The 21,799-nt window shown below is 35.4% G+C and overlaps 2 non-coding genes across 2 annotated transcripts; both read right to left on the bottom strand.

The window, feature by feature from the left end:
* Positions 1 to 289: 289 nt before the first annotated feature.
* On the bottom strand, positions 290 to 371 carry TRNAS-AGA (transfer RNA serine (anticodon AGA)). Its single transcript has one exon. It is a non-coding gene; the product is annotated as a tRNA-Ser (tRNA).
* An 8,244-nt stretch (positions 372 to 8,615) lies between these two features.
* TRNAE-CUC (transfer RNA glutamic acid (anticodon CUC)) lies at positions 8,616 to 8,687 on the bottom strand. Its single transcript has one exon. It is a non-coding gene; the product is annotated as a tRNA-Glu (tRNA).
* Between the last annotated feature and the right edge of the window lie 13,112 nt (positions 8,688 to 21,799).

Here is a 21,799-nt window from a genome sequence, read left to right on the forward strand (position 1 = left end):
CATGTTTTACGTTTAAAAACATTAAAATGTATATTTCAGTAGTTTGAGTATGAATTCATAAAACATTATTTAGAAAATAAAAACGAAAGGATTGTTACACAGCTTATGCTGCTATCGATTAACCTATCTGATAGATAAAGTGACAACTAGCGTTAAACCAGTATTATCAAAATGACACCAGTAAATAAATTGTTACCTATCAGAAGTTTTGAGACCGGTCATAAGAAAATTACTAAAAAATAATAAAAAAAAATAAAAAGTGCAAAAGGTTATGACTTCTATATTGTATCGCAGTCGGTAGGATTCGAACCTACGCTCCCAGAGGGAATCTGATTTCTAGTCAGACGCCTTAACCGCTCGGCCACGACTGCTGTGATGTTCCCTCTCAAATTTACATTGAGTATTGAAAGTACCTACGAAATATCTGGGTTAATGATTTATTGAGATATTTTATTGAGCCATAATTCTAGGTAACAATCATTAAATTAAAATTATTATATTTATTACAATAAAACTTAAATATAATGATTACTGTTACAAAACCTCGCTATGTTTCGCAATCGGTTAGCTCACAGAATAGGGACACGGTTAGTGTAGTGTGTGGTGGCGGTTGGAAAAATCAAAATATGAGGGTGGATGGACATTCGTCCGCCTCATATACACGAAGTCCTGTCATCGCTGCTCCAGTCTGCCTGGGACCACGGCGAGTGCAACCTGCGCCGAAACGTTAGGCATTTTAAGGTAAAATGCGTGTTCGCGTTAATTCCCGTATTCTATTATACATTAAACATGCAACGCGAGAGTTTAAAAGTTATGATTGCAAACCGCTACGGGTCGGACATTGCAAAACAAATACGTGACCTAGAATATTTACGTCGGAAACGTGCGCGAGTGGAAACATCGTTGATATTTTTAACTAAGTGTCGCGATTGGAACTTATTACCTACGTGTGTACGTATCAAACCGCGTAGTGACATCGCGCATTCCCGTAATATTCTAAATAACGCGAGTGAACGGCTTCTGAGACAATTAATACGGAACAAACACAGTGAGCTTAACCGTATTCATAGCGAGTTATACGTGTTACATGTGAAGTGTAGTGTTAGTTTATCACGCGAAGATTACGACTTGTGTGATCGGGTAACGTATCTTCAGGCTTCTCGGACCTTCGAGTTGTGTAGTGAAACCCATGAGCGTAAGTTCTCGAAGGAGTACAACCGAAGGTATGTCGAGAAAAATACGTCACCGGCCGTTCCCGATCCACTGACTAAAACCGTCGTAAACCTTTCAAATGTGAGTTTAGACCAACCTACGATTAACATCTTGGCCAAAGGCATGAACTTCGCACTAACGCCTAAGCGAATTCCGTTCGAAAGTGTAATCAGTAGCGTCGAGGAAACGATTGCTCGTAATAAAATACCGCCCGGCGACGCCGATACCCTGCGACAGGACGTTGCGGTTATATTACGAAAATCGAAGGTTCCAGCGAGTAATACCACTGCAGAAGAGCGTCAAGCACTGAAACTTATTCGGGATAACCGGGATATATTAGTGCTTAAGGCCGACAAGGGAAACGCCACTGTAGTGATGAATACAACTGATTACCAACAGAAAGTTCGGGATTTGTTATGTGATAACAAGGTATATAAACCGGTATCATATAACCCTACGGCTAGAGTAACACGACGAATACGGACGCTGATACAGGACAACAAGGACCTTTTTACGGAAGACGAGTACGAGAGACTGTATAAACCGAAGTCGCACCAACCACCGAAATTATATGGCCTGCCCAAAATACACAAGTCCAACGTACCACTGCGGCCTATCGTAAGTCAAATCGCCTCTCCTACTTACGACCTTGCAAAGTACGTTGCGTCAGTATTGCAGCCACTCGTGGGAAATACACCGTCTTTTGTGAAAGATTCGCGGCACTTCGTCCAGATTATTAAGGACCTTAGATTGGAACGGGGCGATGTCATGGTGAGTTTTGACGTCGAGTCGCTCTTCACCAATGTTCCAATTAAGGAGTGTTTGGACGTGGTAAAGACCAAGCTAGAGGACAACGAGATGCCGTTTAACTATATCGATCTACTTAAAAACTGTTTGGACGGCAACTACTTCCTTTTCCAAGGCCAACATTACCTTCAGATTGATGGCGTCGCAATGGGCAGCCCCGTTGCCCCTGCACTGGCTAATCTCTGGATGGAGCACTTTGAGGAGAAAGCATTGGCACTCGGACCAAAAACCATACGGCTTTGGAAAAGATATGTGGACGACATCTTCTGCATTATCCAAGGAGGTCAACAGGAAGTAGATCAATATCTAGAACACCTAAACTCCATTCACCCTAACATGAGGTTCACCTATGAAATGGAGACGGACAGGTCGTTGTCATTCCTAGATGTGAGGGTTGCCGCGAAACCCGATGGATCCTTATCACACTGTGTTTACCGGAAACCGACACACACAGATAGATACCTGCACGCTACATCACATCACCATCCCCGTCACTTGCAGTCCGTTATGACGTCACTGAAGAACAGAGCTCATGACCTCTGTGACCCTGAACATGTTGGGAAGGAGCTGGAACATGTTCAGGAGGTACTACGAATGAACGGATACCACGTAAGTCGACGAAGGAACAGGATCACGAAACGGAGTAAACATCCGGAGGTCAACAGACAGCCCGCCTACTTGCCCTACGTCAGAGGAGTGACTGATAAGATCGGGAATGTATTGAAACAATACAGCATCAGCACAGTGTTCACGCCGGGGGCAAAAGTCAGCAGCATGGTGGGCACACCGAAGGATGTACTACCGTTTCAAACACCAGGTGTCTACAAGATCAACTGCAGCTGCGGTAGTTCCTACATAGGCCAGACTAAGCGGTCGATAGCTGAAAGGGTCAAGGAACATATCGCCGCTGTTAAGAACCGTCAAATAAGCAAGTCAGCCATTGCGGAACATCTACTCGAAGCAGGAACTAATCACTGGATTGAGTTCCATCGCCCTCAAGTCCTCTCCACTGAACGACGTTTCTACTCGAGGATTGTTCGTGAAGCGATCGAAATCAAGAAACACTCAAATTTCAATCGGGAAGACGGCTTCAAATTATCCGCGACGTGGAATCCAGTGATTACTGTTACAAAACCTCGCTATGTTTCGCAATCGGTTAGCTCACAGAATAGGGACACGGTTAGTGTAGTGTGTGGTGGCGGTTGGAAAAATCAAAATATGAGGGTGGATGGACATTCGTCCGCCTCATATACACGAAGTCCTGTCATCGCTGCTCCAGTCTGCCTGGGACCACGGCGAGTGCAACCTGCGCCGAAACGTTAGGCATTTTAAGGTAAAATGCGTGTTCGCGTTAATTCCCGTATTCTATTATACATTTAACTATAAGTAACTTTTAAAAACTAAACTAAACTAGAAATAATTTAAAAAAACAAAATATTTACAATTATACAATATATTTACAATATAAAATATGGATACAAAAGGAGTGCGTCACGCGTCGTAGAATTTCTCCTCACCATCGTCGACTGGTAACGTACCCAGAATGCTGGCAGCATTGCCACGTTGGATGGCAATGCTAATTCTTTGACCAAAGTAAAGGCCAGCATTCTGGTCACGCGTAGCATCGACGAGACGCTTCGCAATCTCTCGGTAGAGACTACGAGCACTCGGGCCCCACGGTCCCAAGGTTTCAACCCCAAACGGCACAAATACGTAATTACCAATAATGTTACTATATTTGCGCCGCTTGAGGTTTTCTGCTGATGCGGCAGCAGCGCCCGCAATGCCCACCGTACCTGGAATATGGGAAGGCGCCAAGGTGTCGACACAGGTTGCATCCCAAACCAAGGGCCTGCCCATACTCCAAGGCAACAACGACATACCGTCCGGCCTCTTCCCATCGTCGCGCGCCAGCCCATTGGGTTCTAATAGAGCTGGAACACCCGCGGTGGCAAGAGACCGGCGAATTATGTCGTTTAGGTAAATAATAAAATAATAATAATAATTTATTGAGATAAACGTAGATTGTATAGTGTGTACTCGCATTATGTATTGATGTAATATACAACTTTAGCGATATTATGACGTCATAATATGTAAGTTGACCTAGAAGTTTGTCACTTTCTAAATTCATTTGCGTTGGTTCATGCATAAATGTAATTTTTTTGATGTAGTTCGATTTGTTGAGTGTTGCATAGCTTTTTTAATAGTTTTTTAGGTCAACCAACAAGAACAGTTAAAAGATTGAAAGTTTGTTTAATTCATGAATGTCCTTACTGTTTTCAGAAAAAATGCTAAATCGATTTTTATAGAATTTTCCTTACAAATAGTTTATAACCTTTAACAATTATTGTGTTCTCGATTTTCACTTCAAGATCCCATATAAAATTACGTGCTAATTTAAAATTATTTTGTACTGGACAAAATAATTTGGTTTTATTTGACTCTACCATCAAACACATGTAGAGAACTATGCTCTATACTGTGTGTGTGGAGGACTTTAATCGTTAAAGAGAATTCTTTGACAGAAAGTTTAACAAAATGTCTGAATGCAGTCTCGCTGTTCAGGAAACAATTTAGTAGATATCGTTTAAACGATGTGTAGAGCTTAAGTTTGTTCTTATAGATACTGAAAAAGTGTTAGAAGATTTAACCAATATTTAATATTAATTGTAATATCTGAAATGTATAGTTTCTCGTACCCCTTGTCTTACAATAGGCCGGTTATTACAGACAATTTTTTTGGGATATACTCGTACTAAATACTTAAAATGCTGTAAGAAGAATTAAACACACAAAAAGAGAATTTAAATAATATCGTGTATATTTCTTTGATTATTCTAAACTACCCTTTGTGTTACAAGATGAAACTGTTCGTAGTCCTGAGCAGCTTGTGCTGAAACGTCACATAAATAAAAGAAAATATACGATCATGTAACACCCGCGTAACATTAGACACTACACTATTATTTTCACAGGGAATCGAACTCAGAACAAGTTTAAGTGCAGTAGTTTCTCTGAATAAAAGTTTAAATCTCAATAAAACCATTTTCCAATCAATACAAACAAAGGAGCCATTAAGACAAAGATCCCATAAACTTTAGCATCTCTGCTCGTTCCCACGAGTCAGCAGAAGCTCTCAATTACGCCGGCTTCACACGTTGGCCCCAACGCTCGTATCAACGTTGGACTGCAAATTCGGTGAAGCGTACACACGTTGGCGCAGATTCCATTGATGAAACCGACACGAGCCAGCCAACTACCAAAGCTCGCCCCAGCGTTGGTACCAATGCCATTTTCTAGATCCACACGTTGGACGAAAAGCGTTGGATCCTATATTGGGGCCAACGTTTGGAGCCGGCGTAAGGCGTACACACCTTGACTAATAAACTAGTCCTGTCCCGTCAGATCGCGAGCGTTGACGCAGATTCCTTTGATGAAACCGACACGAGCCGGTCAACTACCAACGCTCGCCCCAACATTGGGACCAATGCCATTTTCTAGGTCCACCTATATTGGCCTATATTGGGGCCAACGTGTGGAGCCGGCGTTATACGCGATAGAGGGCGACACTATCGCGCACCACGTTATGCCTGACTCCCACCCGCTTCGGGTTACATGACCAGGTTATTGCTTCTGGGGTTCAAATTAGTTTTCCAACCCTTCCGAAATTTTTCTTGTGTTAATGTAAGTAGGTTTTTTTTGGGTGGCTTCTATTGATTTGGCTTTAGACCCTTGTCGTTTTGGTGATTGTTTTGAAATTATCTCCGAGTTTTCCTAGTAAGAATATGGTTATTGATTTGTAATAATAGTATGGAACACCGTCTTTAGATATTGTTTAACAAACTTCCCCAAGGGGAAATATGTAGTATGGGATTAAATAGACGTGAGCTTGTTGATCATACTGCTCTATGATTTCAATGATTTTTAATGAATATAGCGTGTGGATTATTTGACTCGAAAAAAAAAGTAATATATTTAACCATTTAGAAGACAGGACTTACATATGTGAAGCTTACTCGCTTACATCCCATATGGTATGACCTGATAATTTAAGTCTAAAAGAATTAAAATTAATATAATATTTTAAGCAGATTTACTTTAAGATTTTAAGTGGCTACCTTTTTAGGGATAATGGCACACGCCTGTTGAAATTATAAGATTACTTATAAGCCCGTACAGACTTGTGTAACTGAAATGTGTTCTGCTGAAACAATTAAATGAAGGTATAATTATCATAATTTTGCTCATTATTAGTAGACTTTGGGATTAGGCTTATGAGCTTTTTTGTGTGAATAAAAATACGTAAATAAGTTTTTTAGTACACTTACACTAATGTTAAGTCTAGTTTTTTTTCAGTGTATTTATAATATAACTTTATTAATTTTCAAAATTTTGAATTGCGTTTAAAACGCGATGCATTACAATATTATGTTTTTACACAGAATAAAATCAGTTATAGTCACGCGGGCTTATTAAGGTAATTAATTAATAAATTACGATCATGTTGCTTATATTATTACATCGTACTTTTTTGTGATCATGGAAATATAATGATCGGTTTCTTGTGTTTCTGTGTGATGTGATTAAAGAATAAGCCGGTAGCCGTTACTAAAATACAGTACCTACGAGTCCTAAAACATCCCCACTCATATTTATCATCCTAGATATTAAAATTGTAAATATCTGAATGGAATTGCGTTTGTATCGTACGTTTAGTCTAAAATATTGATTTTGTACGTCTAACTGTCAAACACTACGAAATGTTTGACATTTGGACGAGACGTAATCGATATTATTGCATCGAAAGTTTCAGATACCTTGAGATAGAATGAATATTTCATCTAGCAGTAATATTGAACCTATTATAATTCTCCTATTAGGCAATAGTCTTTTAGTAAATATAAGAGGAGGTCAGTACAAGTAAAGTGTTCTTTAAACCACAGAGACGTTAAGTTCAAGCACTACTAAGCAGTCACAACTATAGGCTGCTTAATCCATTGATGGGTTATTGACTTATACGCGCAGTGGCTTTTATCACCCCATAGTCTTTTTAGTACTACTCTTAGTCTTCTCTAGAGCTATTCCTTAGTACATTACGCTGGCCAAATATTATTTTGGTTAGGAAAATAGCAACCCTTTAAAGTCGAATTAAAAGATTTTTGAAAATGCGAAAAATTCATGACTACTTAATAATCTGTTGATGGACCTAACTATAACTTTAAAACAATACTACTCGTTTGTTAAATGACAATATAAAAGTTATAATAAATAGACAACAATCACCAGACTACATAATTAGTTCCGAGTAGCGACAAACCATCTTTCGCTAGAAGTTTTCACGTGAAAAAGAAATTAAGACTTAATTGAAAAAGAGTTTTCCCTGAAATGAGAAGTGCACTTAATATTTTAAGTGGAAAAAAGGGGAATAGATGTTTTTTTTAGTAGTGCACTTTTCTAACAATGTCGACAATCGGTTAGCTATTGATAATTTTGTATGAAAACCTGCGCCCGCGGCGGATGATATTGGAACAAATTTTAGGCACATTATAAATGACAAACTCGACACTTGAGTATTCCGACTGTATAATCGCTGTATAATATTGTAGATAAAGAGTAGTCTTAGAAAGTAACATTGTTTTGTTTGGATCATAACATTATGACCAATATGAGTGGTCTATAATGGTTAATAGATACAATTAGCAACTTATTTTACTTTAGAAGTCTATAATAGTTATGAGCACTATAGTAAAAAAGAGTGTTTTGTAACGGCTGATATGTACATAAATAAGCTTTGATTTAAATTCAAATAGATGTCATCTCCCGTATTTTGGAGTCATATGAAAAAAATACCAATCAATATGCAGTTTCAAAAAGTGCATATCATGATACTAGACTTTCCGGTTCTTTCTTAATGGTTCTAAGAATTAATTAACCAATCGTTTCCCCACTGTTTTCTCCAACTCTCATATTTTCTTAACAAAAGTGGGATTAAATCAGAACCTCATCTCTTTAGCTGCAAGATCCACCGCTGCCTTTAATCTTAGCGCCTGAATACACAAGGTCCGTCCGTCTTAGCACCCCGTTACACCCCTTTGAGGGCTAAGGGTGCAAAATCGGACTGTCCATTTAGAGCTTAGTTGTACTGTTAATGGGTATAGCTGTGCAACTACTTCTACTAAAGGATTTTATAACTGTACTTAAATCATTTTCGACCAAATATCTTTTAAGACACTGAACAAATAAAATAAATGTCTCGCTGCTGGGCAAGGGTCTCCTCCCGTAATGAGGGAGGGGTTAGGCCTTGAGTCTACCACGCTGGCCAGGTGCGGGTTGGGGACTTTGCATGCCTTCAAAAACTGTTCTAAAGAACTCTCTAGCATACAAGGTTGGTGTGTTGCCTCGGGTTCGAACCTGCAACCACTTCCGTGGGAGGTACCAACTTGTACCACTCGGCTATCACTGCTCTTAAAAAAATATCAGTACTTTAAAAAAATAACAATAATAATAATTGGGGCAGTTGGTCTGACCGTCTGTTACACTCATAACAGTAGAATTGACATAGGTAATATGAAAAAGTAGTCGGCAAAAAGATATTCCGATACCGGGAATCGAACCCGAGCCTCCTGGGTGAGAGCCAGGTATCCTAGCCACTAGACCATATCGGATGATACATAAGCCAGCCGAAAATACAAACAGTTTTCCAGATAGAGCTGAATAAAATTCAGATTAGGATTATTAATAGCTGACTCCAAAGATGTTAATCCTTTAAATCATAGGGCTAAAGATTGTATAAACTATCGTAACGCTAATATTATTTAATGATAATGCTTATAAAGTAAGGTCAATTTGGGTAACTTTGAATCCAACACAATTAATAAAAGTTTGCAAAACTAAAATAAACCTTTATCAATTGTGTTGGTTTCATACGAAAAAATAATCGAAACTAGTTCATATTCCCATTGTCAATGTTACCCAGATTGACTGTAAACACTTAAAAAAAAACATTACACAGACAGAGACTTAGAGTACCGTTTTATATCTTTACTGATGTCTTACTGAATGTCATACATTTTTATACTAAATAACTTAAAATTTAAATTATAGTCGAATTTCGACTACTGGGCGACCACTAGTTTTTATAATTATCTAAGTAAATATTATCACTAAAGTTTAAGATAACAGTAACTAAACTCTCACTATAACTACATGCAAAACAGTTAAAAAGAGCAGTGTATTCAAGTTATCAGCTACATATCAGAGGTATCACGAGATCTTCGCGTCTATTGTGTGCTTGTGTCCGAGTGAAGGGACGCTCGGGTATTTCGCATATAAAATATTTTATTTGAATACGATTCAATGGAGTTGCTGTTTTTGAGGGCTATTTTTATGTTAGCTGAAGTAAGGTGTTGTTATTTTATTGGGTAATAGTTAATAATATAATACCTATAATATATTACCTATGTACACAATATATACACAAAACAATGTTAATAGATTTAAGAAGCAGTTTTACAATTATAAATAACTTTGTTTTTGTGTCTGTTGTTTCCGGTCTTAAAATAATTCAACATATTCAATCTATATTTCTACTGGAAATATAGGTTTCTTTTCTGAGGATATGATTACATAGATTTTTTTTACAAGAACTAAATCTGAGACTTATTCGATATTGCTTAGTAATTAACTTCTACTTTGAGTATTGATCTGAATACACATAACTTGAGAAAACAAACAAATAAAATTAAACATAAATTAAAACGATTCACAACTTCTCCTGAATTCACACTTTATCAGTTCTACTAAAGTAAAATTCAAACAATAAACCTACAATAATATATAGTATCCCTCAGGTAATAACAAACGAACTAAATTCAAAGACTTTAGGACACACGCAACTGAATAAAAACTTCACAACGCCCTCTACCGGACCGTTTGAAAAACGCACAATATTTTTTCACGTTTTGTTACCTTAGTTTATCCCGCGGCTCAGTTTAAAAAACATAGGTTTTAAATGTTGAGGACCTTTTTCTAGTTTTGTATAGGTTTCTTTGTGCTTTTGTCACGTACGGCCTACGCATGTTTTTTGAAAAGGTTAATTTGGAACAATATTTTCACATTTTGACAGTCACTATGTGCACCCAGCTATCAGATTCTGATGCTACATGATTTGTCATGTTTATATTGTAAATTAACGGTAAATGAAAATGTTTCGAGTAATCTTCGCACGCTTACAATTTGCACAATTCTCAAAGTAATGCCATTCGTCAATCTACTCTCTACTCTCTAGTCTCTCTTAAAGCGATGTCAGGTTTGAGACAGTAATAGGTTACTTTGCAACATAGCTTCTTGAAATGATGCAACCCTGCATGCCTGAGAGTTCTTTAGAACAGTTCTTGAAGGTATGCAAAGTCCCAAACCCGCTGTATCCCGCAATCGCACAATGTATATCTTGACCATAACTAATCATTTATCGCTACAAGCCTAACATCTCCTAGAAACTATTACAACTATTACTGGCTCGTAATTACGCTGGCGTGACCCCAGTCACAGTCATAGTGCATTGTATGCGCTAAAGTAGGCGTAATTACAATGGCCGTTGATATCCGAGCACGTTTGTGGTAATTAGTGCACAGTACATTGGCTCCTCTTGTAATGATGCGTATGGTATACTGATTGGTGAGAAACAGAATTGGGATACTAAATATAGAAGTTAGTAGTCTAGGTTCTAGACACGCGGTAGTATTTCGAGCCAAGGCAGAGAAAACGAGAAATGGATATCAGTACAGCGTACGAACTATTTGGAGCCACTTTTTATTTAGGTTTACGGGGAACTTAAAATAAGGATACTAAGATGTACACAATAAGTAGCCTTAGTCTATGATTGCTCTCACTTAGTATCGAATAATAATTGTTTTACCGACATTCACAGATTTAAAAAAAAATTGTGTGTCATTCAGTTCAGCGCCTCTAACGGACGTCGTAGAAACTATTTTGTTACAGCACCTACATTTTAAATGTCAAACTCTCGATACTCGATGGTTCCAATTGTAGAGAATCATGCTACCGCATATTATATTGTTCTATATTATTATAGAAGCAGTAGAAGCGAGCAGTAAGTTAAAGTAGTATTTGTAGTAACAATTACAAAGGACAATGTTTAGTGTTACAGTACAGTAGTGGGCATTAAACGCATGCCACAATCAGCGTGGCTCGTTAACTATAATTCGATCGCTCACCGCTCGCCCGCTTACTAATCACCGCTTCATTTACATACAATTCATTTGTTTTCGAATAGGGATGTAACTGCATCGATACTGAATGCGATTATCGATGTATCGATAGATACGAAGTCACATTTTACTTTGAAGACATTCCAAGGAAAATGCGTGCTCACGTTAATCCCCGAATCTTATTATTTAACCATGCAATGCAAAAGTTTAAAAGTTATGATGTGTGGATAAAGCAAGTATACAATACTTCAATAGTAATACTAAATCAAACGATTAATTCTCATGTTGACTCTTAAAAATCGTTACAATTAAAGGATCTATCTGTAGCTATGAAATAAATGTAAATAGTGCCTCATGAGAATAACAGATGTAAATGTGAAAATATCTTAGTTCAGAAGCGACTCGTACAAAAATAGGGTTACAGAATAATCCACAAAAAGACCAGGCAAATCCTTTTGTATTTTAGACTTTAAAGTGCTGTTATTATTTTGTTTAAATCTATACCGTATACAATTAAAAGATCAATGAAACTTCATCGATACATCAACTCATATAGCTCTGTACAGCGAAACTTGGTAACGCAGTAAGTCTTAGAAGTTCAGTTCAATTCATCATGATATTTGTTGCACTTACAAATTACACGTGTAATGGAGTGCTAAAGTGTAAGTTCTTATACAAAGTTGTACAGTGGTTTCTTAGAAAAAAAAGAAAGTTAAGCAACATTTTAATTTATATAATACTTTGACGGAAATACTGCTTAATGTTTACTAAGTATCAGCAATATCGGATTAGATGTTTATAAAGCAAACATGACATAGTTTTATTACAAATTTCTGTACATATTTTTTATTAGCAGCCTTTAATTTGGTAACCCGGCAAGGCAAGCTTAGACCGACACTTTTACCTCCAAGTAAAACCAAATAATGAATATTATCCTAATATACATACATATATTTGCTATAATAATACACTACTTGGACGTCAACAATTATGAATTATCACGGACTCTGTGGCGCAGTGATTTAGGTCGTCGTGAGTCGGGAGGTGGTGGGTTCGATTCCCACACGGATCATTTATTCGTGCGACCCACAAATCATTGTTTCGGGTCTGATTGTACTCTGTGTCCTTTCTTTGTATGTTCGTAAAAGTCCCTGTGACACAAGAGTAAAATAAGAATCTATACTAAGCAACATAATAATCAATACGAGTCTGTCCCATCACTATTGAATGGCCCGTGAGTGCTCGACGCAGCGCTACCAATTTGACGCGCGATTGTTTAACATCATTCTAGATGCCGCTGTACTGTTACATTAGTATTAGCTTTAGAAATTACAACGTTAAACGTTTTACGTTAAGTAATGAATTTTAAATATCATTGATTCATTTCTCTTAAAGAAGTGATTATATTAATGGAGAATGTTACCTAATTTTGATTTTTAGCACTCCATATTCTCGCTTAAAAATAAAAAATACTGGTGAAAGAATTACTTCGATACGTCAATTAGTTTTCGATTTATAAGTAAAACAAGTTGTAACCGCACGACGCTAGATCTCGGAGACGGTGTGACGTCACTCTACACTTGCTCAGTCTGGCTCACACAGTCCGCTTGCGGTCGCGCGCTCGTTGCGTTGAAATTATACCTAAATACTTTTAAAAATGTTCAATTCAAATACTAGGAAATCATATGTTGTGCCTAAATGTAATTTAATATTATGTAGGTAAGTACATTAGTAATAATAAATAACTTCATCTTATAATAAAACAATTTCTAACCGGATTGATCGCGAGTTTATTGATTTTACTGTGGCAGGAAAAATGTAAAAACGATAAGTATGCGATTATTTCGGTTAAAAACTGTTTCATTATAATATGCAGTGATCGTGAATATCTAACATTATTACTTATTATACCTATGTATAATATACTAGAAGCCGCCCACGACTTCGTAAGCATGAAAACATTTCCCGCGTATCCCGATCCTTCGGGAACTCGAGGATAAAAAGTAGTCTATGTGTTATTCTGGGTCTTCAGCTATATATCAAATTTCGTCGTAATCGGTTCAGTCAAATTTGCGTGAAAGAGTAACAAACATCCATACATACTTACATATGTACATACTTACATACATAAATACATACATATGTACGTACATACATACATACATACGACGTACGTACACACATACGTACATACATACATACGTACATACATACATACATACATACATACGTACATACATACATACATACGTACATACATACATACATACATACGTACATACATACATACATACGACGTACGTACACACATACGTACATACATACATACGTACATACATACATACATACATACATACATACATACATACATACATACATACATACATACATACATACATACATACGACGTACGTACACACATACGTACATACATACATACAGACAATGACATATGTATGTCATTGTATGTATTACTTATGTACTTATGTATGTACATATGTACATTCTCACAAACTTTCACATTTATAATATTAAGTAGGATTTCGGAAGCAACAAAACCTCTATTTGTTTCACAAATAATTCGCAACCATTATTCAATTTATTTCAGGTAGATTATCCGATTGCCCTTTTTAAAATCCTTTATTCATTTTATTAATCGAATAGTATTTACTATTATTATAAGTTATTTTATACATAAGCGGACGAAAACACAATAAAATACTACGCAAGCTATACTAAGACTACCAAAATACTAAGCGGGACGCGGCCCGCGCGGCGCGGCAATGTAGTATGACGTCACAGCCGCTCACGCGGCTGTTAGCGGGCCTCGATATTTTTCGAAACTTTGAATGCTTATAAAATCAAAACTATTTGGTATTTTTGACTAAAACAAAAACTAGTTTATATGTATACATACAGGCTATACTGTGTCAAAATTTAAAGCGATTTGGCATACCTAGTAACATTCTCCATTAGCATGAAATGGTGAAATTCGGAAGTAAAAATTATACACAAAGGCACACATAGCAAGTTAGGCTTAGCAGTCGATAAACGATCAGTGTATAAAGCAACGCTTGATGCGGTCTTCTATAGATGAGACGATCTTCAGTTGTCTCCGTGCTTCCGAAAAAAGTCGGCCCCCTGTTGTTGTCGATTAAGATCACAATTATTAAGCCATTATTAAGGCCTTTCATGCAGCTTACACATTTATTAAAAAGCCTGAGTTCCTTAAATTTTTTTATTATAATTTTGGCAAATGTTTATTGATAATTGCATTAAACCTACATCACCTGTTAATACCTGTTTACATAAAGGACAGCGTAACATCAAACAGAGCCGACCACAGCGGTAATCCCGGCCTACATTATAATCTCCTGCGATCAAGACAACGCCCTATCAAATTAGTGCATGATATTATGTGATAATTAATACACTACTACTATAACTATCAGTTATATGTTATTGATTTGATTTGTCACTATTGATTACCTGTATATTGAAACACAAGTCTATTAGTACGCTAAGGCTTTGAGCAGAAATCTCTAGTATTGTAGTTATCGTGGATGTACTAATGTTATTAGATTGAGAAGTCTACCGCTGTAAGCTGTTGAGAGGTTACGGAGTAGCTATTGCTGATGAATGATAATTTTGTATAAAAAATTGTTGCTGGCGTGTTTTTTATGCATAAATAACGCATTATTACAAAGAATTTTTTTTTTGTAAACGTATATTTTTTTAGAACAGGAGAGTACGTATTGTGTTTAAATTTGGCGATGAATCCTTCTACTCTACTATTCATTAAAGAATAGAGAGTCAATGTGCACTGAAAGTAGAAAAATCTTATTGGTTTTTGCCTTTCCCGGGAATTCCTTTCTTCCCTCTAACCCAAATCCCAAATTCAATACAGTCGTGGTTGTTAAAATGTCCCATGATCTATTTTAATTTATATATACCACAATTTATAGTAAAATAATTTCTAAATATTTGTCCAAGGTGACGTTGCAGTCTGATTAACGAGTCAACGAAATATTGACCTACCATTTTATTTTATTTAAAAGATAAAAAGCTTTGCATAAATAATAAGTACAGTGCGCATTGAATTTACAAGTATGCTTTTAAAACAAATCTCTTTATAATAATATATTAAATTAGCTATCTTTGATCAGCGAACACACGCCTCGCGCTGATTGAAATAAATTTGATTATACACACTTTTATCAACGGAATTTAAATTAAGTTTTTGGGAATATAAAGATGGGTATACAATAGTGCGTTTTTCTGTATCATACATTAACGTGTTTAAAAAGTTTGGTGCATTATTTGAAAACAAATTTTAATTATGTTCGATTAGATTCAACCATAAAGCTGACTAAAACATAATTGAAACATATTTTCCTTGTGAAAAAAAAAAGGATTTCGCTGGTTATTAAATTCACCAATTTAACGCATACTCTATTTGTTACCTGGATAGACTTGGCTACGCATTAAAATTTCTCGAAACATTATGGTAAATAAAACATCAATTGCTTTCATTAATCTTATCTAGCAAAAGAGATAAAGAACTTAACTTCCTTTAAGTATCACTCATCTTAAATCTTTATACAACACTTCGTCGAGCATTCGTAAGAAAGTTTTATGTTCAGGTTGCACAGATAGGGACCCATCCTTAAATATACTCACGCACTAAATATATTCAATTAAGATCGTGTGAATGAGAGGCTGTATTCAAATGAGATGAAAAATAAGACTATATCTGAATTAATATGTCATTGTGACTTTTGTCTGACTTTCGTTGTATTTGTATTAATAGTTTACTGTCAAAAGATACAAGGGTCGTTGATGTGACTGCCGATGCAAGGGTCCTAGGTTCTTTTTTTAGGTAACTGAGTAAACATTTTTATATTTTGGCATGACCACTATTGTAATAGTTGAGGAATATGATTAGGTTTACAATATTTATATCTTTTGATTCCAGTTTTTTTTAAAGCATAGAAGTTAAAACTAGTTTATTTTTAAAACGAGAGAAATATAATTTGTAACCGTAAAATCTAGTCTGAAAATGAACTAACCAAAGCCAGACATTGTGTAAATACTAATAGTCAAGTACCTTAATAGCTATCAATTAAACTTCCATTAGAACACACACGAGGTATATAAATAGACCAGCCCAGACCATTTACAAAATGTATAATGTTTAAAATTGTACCTAAAAATACGGACAAAACCACAAAACAAAACAGTCTATCGGTCCATTTCATTGACAGAGTACTAAATATTCATGATGTGTTTGTATTCATGAGCTTTACGAATAAAACGAACATACATCAGCTTGGGCAAGTCCAAGTAGGTATCTATAGGTAGGGCTACCCTTCCATTCTATCGTCCGTTGCTTACTTTGAAGATCTCATAGTGCCGCTGAATTTCGGTTACGATAGAGTAGTGCCTGCCTGCCACTGTGGTTACTGTGTGATCAAATTTAACAACTGAAATTTAGATAATTACGTTTCTTTTCAATCACAAAATTTATTTTTTTTATGATGTTTGTTCCCGTTATAAAATATATTTCAGAACTAGCTTCCGTTTCGTGTTTAGTGCTGAAACTGCAATATATTTTGATTTTTCTTTTACTGCTTAACTGGAACACTTGACTGGTTCAATCAGTTGTATAGATTTATTTTAAAGCAGCAAAATTCGAAGATCTCCAATTGAAAATAACTCCAGAAAGCGCAAGACCTAAAATAAACAAAAATCTCGACGAAATTCTAAAACCAAGCAATAATTCGTTAAAATCCCGATCGGTTCGGACAGCGCGCCGTACATTGCGGGCTCACATAGTTAGATTTATCGACGCGTCAATACATTGCCGGCATGATGGATTGCGCTGGCATCATCCTCGAATTCACTAAACGTATTGTGCTGGAAGATCGATGGATAGTTTAAAGCCTTTAAATTGTTATATACTTGGTGCTTTTTTTTATTTTAAGCTAGATTTTCGAAGTAAATGATCCGTGGTTTAATTTGATGTATGGTTGTGCTGAAACTGGTTATCTTTCAAGGAGTGTTGTTCAAGAGAAACACGGTTTTGTTAAAATGTAAAAATAAGACATGTGTGTGAAGTGGTTTGTAAACGATAATGCTTTTAAGAATTGATTGATTAGAAAATGTTGATTTTGTGGAACTTAAGCAATAGGATTTATTGAGTAAAATCTCGAAGTATTTACACCGAGGTTAAACAATTGAGATTTAAATTAGTTCTAGCATATACACGGGCACTTCGACCTTGGGTAGTTTATGGGTTTCAGAGATGGGCATATGCAAGGCGTCACTGCTACACGCGAACTTGCGCAAATTTTTGCAAATGTTAGAAACGAAAAAAAAGCAATGATTCCGAAATAGCCTCATTACATTCTACATGATATCCCACTTCGAACAACGTTGTCAAATTTATCACTTCCACAAAAAGTAATCAAAAACATTTTACCCCACACAAAATGCACGCACACAATTTTTAAACCCCACGTGAAGCTAATGTTATAATTTAGTCAAATTAACAGCACTGCGGTTGGAATATCCCATCAAATCACATGAAATAATGTCGCCCAAACGTGGTAATTATTACACCAATTCTCGTTTTGCACTTCATAATATATGCAATTACGTTAATTGGTATGTCGACGCAACTAGCTGTGCCGTCTGTATGCACACTGTTAGTGAGAGTGCACATGTGCTTTCAAATGAATTTTGACGATTAGTCTGGAGGTAAATTTTCAGTAATTTATAGAGAAAATCAATGCATTGTGGTCTATTCTTTTTGCTATAAAGTTAAACTCCGTATTTTATAAAAGACTTATTACAAGATATAAAAATAAAAACTTTTACTACGAATACAACAAAATAACAAAATATTCATGACTGTAACAAAAATTGAAAAAAAATGCATAATTACAATTGTATAATTGATTATAATATATATTTTTGTAAGGTCTAAAACAATTAATTTAACAGTCTCTGCTTGCATTAAAGAACAATGGCAAGTTTTTACCTAAGTGTTATATGAAGCGTCTACAAATGGGACACGTGCAAAAGTTAGTAATTAATTTAGCCCTTTTTTATGATGAAATTAACTTTTTCGGTAAAAGCCTAGCTTAAATTATTTACAAAATAAACTTTTACTTGAATACGTCCACATCCAGTGGACATAATCTTTTAGTCAGTATTACCACTTACAAAATGTGTCAAAATTATTATTTTGTTTTTAAATATCAAAAAACGATTATTAAGTGAACGTTAAAAACAAATCACATAGGTTTTGCTAAAAAAAAATAACAAATATAATTGATAGGTGTTTTAGTTACATATTTTATTATTAATGTTGTGATTAATAGTCAGGTATTATTAGATGAAAGTGTAAAGGCAGCAAAAAAAAAAATTTTTTTTTCCTTCCGTTGTTTAGAGTGATGTTGATAATCAATTATTTTCACAATCGATTGATCGATTATGACAAATATATAATATGAAAAGAATAATCCATTTATAATAGCTTATTATTTTAAGCAATTTTATTAGCATATTTGATTTGTTTGCAATAATAATATGTACTTAAATATATAAAATAAAACCTCAAATAGCATTACAGTAATCACTGACGTTATCATTACAGCATCCACAACTTCCTTAATTAAAAATATTTTTAATAGTAAGTCGCAATATAACAGTAGGTTTTTTTGGTTTTTAATCTTAATAATATCGTTTAAAAAATAATTAATTCGATTATATTCTATAATCGATTATGACTTCAATTATTTCAATGATCGATTAATTGATGATTGATTATCAGCATCACTAGTTGTTTACTTTGTTGTGAACTTGTTAGTTAGCTTTGCTTGCTACTGGTGTTACGATTGCTTTCTTGGTTTATCTTCAGTTTTGACTTGCATTGCCCCCGGACTCAATTCTCTGCCCCTCACGACTACTTGTGCTTTCTCATGGACTATCGACGTTAGTAAAGTAGGTATAGTACCTATCTATTTTTAACATTACTTACCATTTGTTTGCTGCATATACATCAGATTTTTATACAAAATTGTAAAATAATGCATTGTCTTTGCTCTCACGTAATCTAAATCTGTTTTTTAGACATAAATAATGTAGAACAGCAATTTACATAAGTTTTTTCATGATATAACCTCAAAATATAAAATTGACCATATTTTTTTCTTGTGGCCCTCTCAAACCAAAAATCTTAATGATTCTGTTTAAGTTAAAGAAACTCTATAGTTTTAACATTTTTTCATTCATAGACGCTCCAAAACGATGTCAGGTAAAACTTTGTATGGAGACTTGCCATTGTTCTTTCACTAAAGTATAAAAAGTTAAGGTATTATGATTTCCAATTTCTACACAATTCAATGTAGGTACTGCAAAATAACAAAAAGCACCGATGTACGTTTACTATCCAACAATTTATTCAAACCAAATACTGTAAAAAAATCTGTAAAAACAAATTTTTTACCATAATTATAAAACCGAAAGCCTAAAAAATCTGAAATAATACTTTTCCGCGTGGCGCATTGAGTGGGGTGTCATTCGACAGCACTTTTAAACCATTAAGAGGATTATTTGACCACTTCGCGGCTCTAAGCGCCGTTCAAAAAGTACAATCTTTCAGTTTCAAACTTTACCAGGAAATCTTTACCAAGGTGCGTTCTTTTCGGAAAATTATATAATTTAAATTTATTTTCTTGGTTTATTTCTATTAATAAAAGGCTACCAGAGAGTTTAGTACTCGATTGAAGAAAACTATGTGCAGTAACGCATAGTTCGCCTGATTTAGCTAAACTAAATGCGATAAAGAAACTAAGAGATTTTTTGTTTTTATTTTACTAATAAATGTATCTAGGCGTCACACAAATAAATAACGTAATTATGTCAGTATCAAAACTAAGTCCAATTTCGAATGAATTTAAAATGTAAGATTTAGTTTTTTGGAAATACCTAATGCTAGAATTCACAGCGGTAGTTTACGAGTAAAAAAACAATTTGATCATAGAATAACTATTCTTTTTTAATCCAAACCCAAAACTTATCCAAATAGTGGCATTGACACAAACAGGTCACACAGAATCCGCCATTACGCTGAGACCGGCGCAAGTATTGCACGTGAGTCGTCCCCTTATGCAGAGTGGAGGCAAGCTAGTTGGTGAAGCACAGGTGTATTAAATGTTAATTTTCGTACGTAGAGGGCGCTTCAAACCGAGTCATTCGGTCGGCGACGTCACGCTCTCAGTCCTTACACCTCTCACGAACATACGGTAACATAAGTACGCCAATTTATGAATTTTAGAATAATAATTATCAGTAATTGATAAATTGCGATGCGGTTGTTTGCTAACATGGCGTGTCTGCGTAAAGCACACGGAATAGTGTTTCAATGTCTGAAAAAATTAAAAATGTTGATAGAATAATTAACGCTTGAAATATAATGCATATTAGTTTGATAGGCTTTCTGTATCAACTTAACACTGCGCACTTTAGGCTGTTTCCAAGAATCATCTGATAGAGATAATTCTAAATCAAATAAGGAACTTTTGTTTAACTTGATTTCTTTAAATTTCAGGTGCTCAATCTGAAAAATAAATCATCTTAAAACAGTGAGTAAATAATATTATGTTCATCTTGTTTTTCCCGCATGACTTGCACTTATAGCGCTCCATTTACGAATGCGTTGATCCAACACAAATAGCATTAAACACATTACAAATTGTAACAATACTAGCTCCGAAATGTACACTATAAAAATTTCTTTAAAATACTATTTTTCAAGTATTGTTGTCCATCCTTCACGCTCGTATGTGTTCAAATGTCAGCAGTCTAGCCACGTAATGAAACGCCTGCAGGCACCGCGGGCTCTGACGCGCCGCCGTTTACCCGCACTATCAATATTTGTATCGCTTTACACTTTAGCGCATAAAACTGACTTCAGTTTAGCACTACTACATGTTTGTCACACTCCGTACAATTAGGTTTTTGGGACTTCGGAAGTTTGTCAAGCTGTCTTGGATCTTTTCACTTTGGTCATTTGATAGCATGTGAACGGTTTAATACTCGACGCATTCGTGTAGAAATCCCTTCTATTTTTCTCTACTTATATTTCTATACTTCTAATATTATAAATGCATGAGTAATTCTACCTGTCGCTAAATGTACTGTGTTCTATAACTTAACAGTAGCTCGATTCTCTACTACTATTCATTATCGACAACCGGCTAGTTATAGAGAAATTATGTACTAAAATCTGAACAGCGTGTCTTGCGGGCTCCGTAAGAACTATTTTGACAGTAAATTTTAATTGTCAAACTCTTGCTACTCGACAGTACTGACTGTAGAGTATTGCGCTACCGATCAGAGATTTAGATTAACATTCATATGCGTAGTAAATCAATAGAAAAGAAAACGAAAAATAAAATTTAGAGATGAGTTTATAAGAGCAGATTACAGAAGACAATAACTTCTGGAAAAATGCTGCAGTTTAATGTTCCATATTGCAT

Source organism: Anticarsia gemmatalis, chromosome 3, assembly GCF_050436995.1.
Source record: "Anticarsia gemmatalis isolate Benzon Research Colony breed Stoneville strain chromosome 3, ilAntGemm2 primary, whole genome shotgun sequence".
NCBI classification, from domain to species: domain Eukaryota; kingdom Metazoa; phylum Arthropoda; class Insecta; order Lepidoptera; family Erebidae; genus Anticarsia; species Anticarsia gemmatalis.